The sequence below is a fragment of the Anolis sagrei genome, chromosome 1 (assembly GCF_037176765.1).
Source record: "Anolis sagrei isolate rAnoSag1 chromosome 1, rAnoSag1.mat, whole genome shotgun sequence".
In the NCBI taxonomy this organism is placed as follows: domain Eukaryota; kingdom Metazoa; phylum Chordata; class Lepidosauria; order Squamata; family Dactyloidae; genus Anolis; species Anolis sagrei.
This window is the reverse complement of record NC_090021.1, coordinates 122,789,919-122,797,405: the sequence shown is the minus strand read 5'-3', so window position 1 is coordinate 122,797,405 and position 7,487 is coordinate 122,789,919. Positions and strand designations below refer to the sequence as shown.

At 37.8% G+C, this 7,487-nt stretch overlaps 1 long non-coding RNA gene across 1 annotated transcript; it reads right to left on the bottom strand.

Moving 5' to 3' along the window:
• Positions 1–2,679: 2,679 nt before the first annotated feature.
• LOC137095903 (uncharacterized) lies at positions 2,680–4,451 on the bottom strand. Its single transcript, XR_010909050.1, has 3 exons — positions 4,414–4,451; positions 3,499–3,556; positions 2,680–2,780 (listed from the first exon to the last, which is right to left on the bottom strand). It is a non-coding gene; the product is annotated as an uncharacterized lncRNA (long non-coding RNA).
• Positions 4,452–7,487: the final 3,036 nt, after the last annotated feature.

Below are 7,487 nucleotides of genomic sequence, written 5' to 3'. Positions count from 1 at the left end.
GTGCTTACTCCCCTCTGCACTACCTTACTTTAGAAACAGATCACCAACAAATAATTCTGAAAGAGAACCTGAATGTATTTCTAATGTGGAAATGAACCCCAAAAAATAGGCTTTTAACCCAATAGTGCAATACACTGGTTTGGACACAGAGGCATTAAGACACATTTCTATAAAGAACTTAGAATATCTACTAAAGCACCACAGGTGTCATCCTTGCTCTAAAATTAGATGAGATGATGGGAAGGCCTTCAACTTCTCTTTGCAATAGACTAGTGTCCAAAAAAAGCCTGCAAAAGGTTTGCATTACCATAAAACTGTTGCCATTTAAAATTAGTTACAAATTCCATTTTGGAGAGTTGGAGATCTTTAAAAATTAATGAGTTGTATAATTTGAATGTCTGCAGTCAGAAACAAGCACTACTGAACTAAATGAAAGTATGGACTTTATCTGACAGAGCTGGGGGAAAGCAGGGGAAATCGTCTTCTTTGCATGTGGAATCATCTTCTTTGCCTGGTGTTTCATCTTTAAAGAAGAGGGAGAATTTACTTATACCCGTGACACAGGATCACCTCCTCCCAGCTCAAAAAGCCACTTAGGGGAGAGAGGAGGCATCATTCTACACCAGTGATTCCCAAAGTGGGCATTACCGCCCCTTGGTGGGTGCTGAAGCGATCCGGGAAGGGGGGGTAATGGCCACAGGTGCACTTGGGGGTGATGAATAACTGTAAGGGGGTGGTGAAAGCATAAAAGAAAGAAGAGAAGATTTAGAAAAAATGATTTCCAGGAAGTAGGCCAAATACGTTTGGGAACCACTGTTCTACACCATTTCTCTCCATGGGCTCCTCTCCTTTCCTTCCAATCTCATTACTCTCAATCATGAAAGTTTGAAACAAAGTTTAAAAGCTAAAGCCAACATTGCTATGAATGAGAAATGACAGGAAAAACAGTTATATCTTGAAATTTCAGTATTTTAATAATTAATTTTTTTAAATTATTATGCCAGGCTCATGAAGCAGGATTTTGGGAGAGAAATATTCATGTTTGTTAGGAGACCACCCATAGGAACACCAGTTACTCCACATCAATGGAGTGATTTAACATAGGCAAATTTGACAGATGATCCCATCCCATGTATTTTCACCCACTTTCTCAATATTTCCACTTGAATCATAAGCTCAGAAGACAATTTCTCCCCATCCCTCTCCTTCTTAACACTTCTAAAACAGTTCCCTGATGAAGCATGGTTATTGAAATTGTTCTTTGAGTTTACAAAAGCATTTGGACCACAACTCTCATAATTCTACCACTGGTTGAGAAATTCTAGAAGCATACACTTTTATAACTTATGTTCCCCAAAATTCTAGAAGCATAACTCCCCACCCCAACAACTTCTCGTGATTTTAATACGTTTCTGCACCTCAAAATTCATCCCCCATCACTGCTTCCCTGACTTTGCCATGGAAGCCAAGAACCTGGAGGTGGGACAGCTTCTTGCATCATTATCCATAACCTGAAAATTTATAAGACATTTATAAGATCAAAAACACAACAGCAACCTTTCAGCCATCTGTGCTTTGTTCTCAGAAAAGGGGTTTTCAAAGTTCAATTTGGATGTAAAAATATTAGACATGCAAAGATGCCCTATAAATGTGCTCCCACTTCAGTCATATCTGCCAACTTTGGTAGCAAAAATACACAATTGTTCCTTTATACTGCTGCAGAGTAGCATCATTAAGAAGAGAGTGGGTGGCAAATTCTTTCCCATCTTGTGAATCCAAGCAGAATTACTTGCTAAATTCCAGCAGCTACACATGTTTGAAACTGTGACAGATAAAAACATTTTTTCTCAGGACAGAAATGACTTTACATTTCTTCAACTAATAAGGATAAAGTGCAAGATGATACTTTTTGGAAACGATGGTATGTGTGATGAATGAGATGCCAATTAAAAACATTTCAAATAGGTATAGTCTTGTAAATGGATGTCATATTGTCTATTGTGCACCAAAGGGCAGAGAGATCTGAGTAACTTATCTGACCAGCTCCCATTTTTGCTTATTTAGTATTTCAATATGATGAACCATACGGATCAATGTAAGTCGCTCCAAGTCCCCTTGGGGAGATGGTGGCAGGGTATAAAAATAAAGTTATTATTATTAATATTATATCAATGCCTTTACCCAAGTCAACAGAGTGGAAGTACTGTATATACTCGTGTATAAGTCCAGAAATTTTAGTCAAAAATTGACCCAAAAACCTGAGTTGACTTATCCATGGGTCAATGTAAGTAATATATTTAGCACAAAAAGTGGGGGCGGGGGAATCGTCTCTGAATAGAGAGGTGAAAGAAGAGCTTGGCAGGCCCCAGAGGAATCTAAAAGAAACACCAACCCCTTCTATTTTCTTTGTTATAATGTCCCTTCTGTTCTTTTTTGATGTCTATGCAAGAAAATGGTGGTGACGCAGTTGACAAAGGGGGACACTGAGCAGGTGTTGACTTGTTCCCTACTCTGTGGAATAACCCCTAATGCATCTACAGACCATATCAAAATCCATAATTGTGCCCCCAAAACCTGCATACAACTCATAGTTATACACAACTATGAATGTACATATAAAAGAATGAATATTGATTGGGCAATGGATATCTAAAACAGACTGAAAAAACTTTGAACCTGTAACTGTTGTTGGATTTCTCATCGGTCCTCATCTTGAAGCAATTGGTGGCTCATCAAGATATGGAGGACCACAGGTTCCACAGATAAAAATACAGCACATGCTGGAAAATACCGCAACAGATTTTTTTTAAAAAGAGAGAATCCACTGGTACCCCATTCACTATAATATTTTCAATGTCTATGTATTTGAAATGAGCAGGGAAAATTAATTAATGACATCATTTTGGTGCAAAGCATGAATGACATCATTCTCATCCCTTCCACCCCCCTCATTCAAAATGCAAATCTATTTGACTTGGCATAGAGGTCATTGCTAGTGATAGAAATCATCACTGGCAATGGCCTCTATGCCAAGTCAAATAGATTTACATTATTAGTGAGGGGGATGGGAGGGATGAGAATGCCAATACAAGATCAAAGGAGAGAAATCTGCTCTGAACTATATGTGGTCATCACTGTTGAAGTATCAATACTAGCCAACATTTAATTCCATGGTGCTACCTAATGACATAAAGGGGGGAATGCCTTGAATAGTTATATGAAGACCTAATTATTGTGTATAAAATACAGCCCTCTTTCCAGGAATTCAAAAGGACGCATAAAATCATGTGTGCTTAATCTCTGTTGTCTAAACCCTATGGTAAATGCAAGAAGTCTAATATTTTTTTCTGCCAACCGATCATACTGGCAAGGTCTATTTGACTGACATAATTGATCAGGAGATTGCAGCTCTCTGAAAAGGCAATTGCAGAGTCACTAAATTCAATCTCTCCTTCCTCCAAGCAGGTATTTTATGCTTTCAATATGAGAAGCACTGACCGTGATTAAGGCTGCATTCAGTAACTCTCTATCCAGTGATGAGATGGTGGGTGTAGCCCTGGGGAAAGAATGCAATTCAGAAATATACACAAAGCACAAAGTGCCCATTTGTAATCTTAAAAAGTGTATGTGCACATAATGCCACCCTCTTCTAAAGTTTCAATCTAACCATTGGTTGAGCACAAACAGGAGGAATCTAATCTAGTGTCACCTTTGAAAATCAGAGAGCCAAAATGGTGCAGTTGTTCTGTATTTTGGATGTGTTTAATTTGGATTTTGGAATTTTTGCACATTTGTCATGAGATATTTTGAAGATTGGAGCAAAGTCTAAGTATATAAAAAAAAGATTTATCGTTCATATTCACCTTTAAACATATAGCCTGTAATTTTATATACAATATTTTAATAGCTCCGTATATGAAACAAAGTTTGTATACATTGAAGCATGAGCAAGCCAAGGTGCTACTGTCTCAGCTACCCATGTGGATAACTTTGGATTTTGAAGTGCTTTAGATTTTGAAATTTGAGATAACAGATACTCACATTATTACAGTTTGGATATTTGACTGAGACTATGGGAGACCGAATCCTTAGGCATTGACCTTGGGCAACCCCTCTCTCAGCCCCTTCTTTGAACAAATATTGCCAAAACAAATGTGATATAGAAGATACTTAAGGTTTGCATAAGTCAAAAATTACCAAAATGTACATAACAACTAAATACCAGAACATTCCAAAGATGATTTTGATAAGCAAAACAAATGTTACTCGAAATTGTTGAAAGCTAAACACTAGGGGTATGCATTTTTTCTTTAGTCCTCATAATTTGGATCAAAGATGCTAAATTTGTACTTACAAGGCAATATCCAATACATGGGTGTGGCCCACGCTAAAAAATTAAGAATCAAAACTTACCCCATACTTTTTTGTTTTGGTTTTGTAAATCTCAGAAGTCAGTTTCATATTCAGTGCAAGGAAGCAAAGAAAAGCAAGGCCAAAAAGGCTGTCTTAGTGCCTTGCTTTCCCTCTGTAAATTAATGGAGTCTTGGCGTTAAGAGTGGGGGAAAAGAGGAAGCAGTGTTTACTGGAACAGCACAGATCTCTGGGAAATATAGTTTGGGAAGAGATGGGACACGGGACAGGGCCTTTTCTGTGGCTGCCCCCCGACTTTGGAATGCCCTTCCAAAAGATCTTCGACAGGCCCCTACTTTGGCAGCTTTCAGAAAGAACCTAAAAACTTGGCTGTTCCGATGTGCCTTCCCAGATTAGGAATTCCCCATCCCAAGTCCTAGAAGCACTTTAGTACAATTAATATTACTGCACACCGCACTATTTTAATCCTATGCTCCCCCTGCCACTCCAGCACTTTTAACCCTGTACCCCATTGCGCTGGCCGGCCCAGTTTTAAAGTGTCTTGATGTATTGTTACTGTTGTTTGTTTTTTGCTTAACTATTTGATTTGCTTTGTTTACTATTGTTGCGTTATGTTTTTACTGTATTGTGTTTCTGAGGCTTCGGCCTGTGTAAGCCGCATCGAGTCCTTCGGGAGATGCTAGCGGGGTACAAATAAAGTTAATAATAATAATAATAATAATAATAATAATAATAAGCCGTATGCCAGAGAATTCAAAAGGTCCTGCCCTAAACTACATTTCCCAGAGTTCAACACTCAGCATCAGAGAGATTTGCCACTCCATAGCCAGCCAGAGTTCTAATAAATTATTATTTTTGTTCCTAGGTTATAAATGTCATTTCCTAATTGGTTCTATCATAAAAATAAGGTGAACATTTCTTAAACTACAAGAGCTTTGTCTTTGTGTGGGGATGTTGTGTTATAGCACATGGTTTCTACACTATGGTTTTTTGTTCCTGGGTTATAAATGAAGCTGAATGAATGAAGCTTTATTTATATCCCGCCCCATCTCTCAAAAGGACTTGGAGTGGCTTACAAAATGTCATTTCTTAATCGGTTCTATCATAAAAACATATGGCAAAATTGCAAAAAACATTTTTTTTCTTTGCACGAGGGACATGTTATAGCAATTTAACATCATCACCCACCCATTTAACAAAGTTTTTGGTGCAAAAACAAAGTTTCCAGTGTAGAACCACTACTTTCAAAGTAAAGACTACATAATTAAACAGGAAATAATACTTTTAAATAGGAACATATTTTCTTTATTATTAAAAATGTTGTTTATAAAAACTTTGAAAATTCCCCCCAAAATCTGTGAATAAGTGAAACATTCTGAAATTTAGTGTGCGAAGAGAGGTAAATGTGTTCTACCAATATAGTGAGTTTCACACCAATAGCTGTAAAAATGAGGGAGAAAGGAGCCCCTGAATTTTTCCCTATTATAATACTTTAGAAACGCTTTAGAAATGAAATGCCAGTGCCCCCAGTTTTGTAATGACTTTAGAACCATTTTTATGAATCACACATCCCTACTAAACACCACGCAGTTAAATTGGCAGACTCAAATGCAACATGAGAAAATTAGAGATAATAACAGACCTGTACATTTTAAGTTAAATACGGATTGAAAACTGCTGCCATTCTATGTCCTTTCCCACATCAGGTCCGTCTTTCCCGCACTTTTCTCCACTTTGTGCCATTAGGAATTGTGTAACATCTGACTCCTCCAAAGTTGCCCTGCATTGTGTGATGAACTCTGGGGTTGTCTGTTTGGGCAGTATGGAGAAATGCTGGGGGGGGGGGGGGGAGGATGCAGATAAGATAATGTCTGATAAGGTCCAAAATCTATGAGGTTATATAGGACAGAAACACACCATTGTGGATCTCCCATCCTAATAGATAGGAGAATTATATAATCACATTGCTGACCAGAACATTGACCCCCCCCCCTTTGTCCCCAGATGCTTCAATATACTTGAACTTCCTGGTTAAAGCTAAATCCTATCTACTAGGATTTACTACACACAAAGGAAACATTCTAGTCCCATTGGGATTTTTTTAACATTTGCCCCTGTAGTTCATGGGGTTTCCTAAGTGCATCTGTCTTGTGCTAGGGGTCACACCCAGTACCCGTTGCTTTTCCCCCAATTCTATTGGTACCTTTATTTGTATGGCAAGATATAGCAAGAGTGGGCAACTGTGCCTTTCCAGCGGTTTTCAGGCTGCTATTCCTACAATGCCTCACCATGTCATTTACCATGTCAGCTAATGAATGTTGCAGGTCTGACTGCTTGCTTCTGTTTTTTAAAAAAGTTTTATTTATTTAATTAGTCATACTTTTGCAAGTGTTTTTTGCATACACTGCAATACTTTCCAGCTGTAATCATTTCTCAGATAATATATTTTCTTTATGGGAGTCACAGTCTTCTATTTAAATAGTACATATAAAGGTAACATTGTCTACAGTCTTATAGGATCCTTTATATACATTTTTAGTTTACTTTTACATTGAGATGTTGAATCATTGGTTGCCATCAATTAACAAAATTGTCTAATAGTTCTCCTCTTAATAGTACAGTTATTTTATCAATTATCAGCAAGTTTGTAATGGATGCTTGCTTCTGATGCAGAGGATGGTTTTCTATCCCATTCATAAGGATACTATTCACAGAACGTATTATGAACATTCCCATTTAGCCAACAGGGTTCTAAAAATAAACATTAATAATGTTTATTTCATTTGCTACTGAAACATGAATATATTTCTACAACCCAAACACATCTGAAGTAAGGAGACAAATTGGAAACACATCATAGCTAGCCATGTGTTAACTCCTTGTCTGACTGCTCCAGCTCCTGGCCAGCTGAAAATTTAGTAAACCATTTTTCCCTCCTCAGTGCATGCCAAAAAAGGTATTTGACTGTGATAGGGAACAAGTTGACAACTGCTTTGTCAAACAACGCACTTGGAATCAACAATGCATTCTGAGCAGGGTTGAATCATACAGATCAACACTTTGTCTACCACTGAGCTGTGATTTAAATCAACCCATGGGTCTTGCTGCCTCTCTAC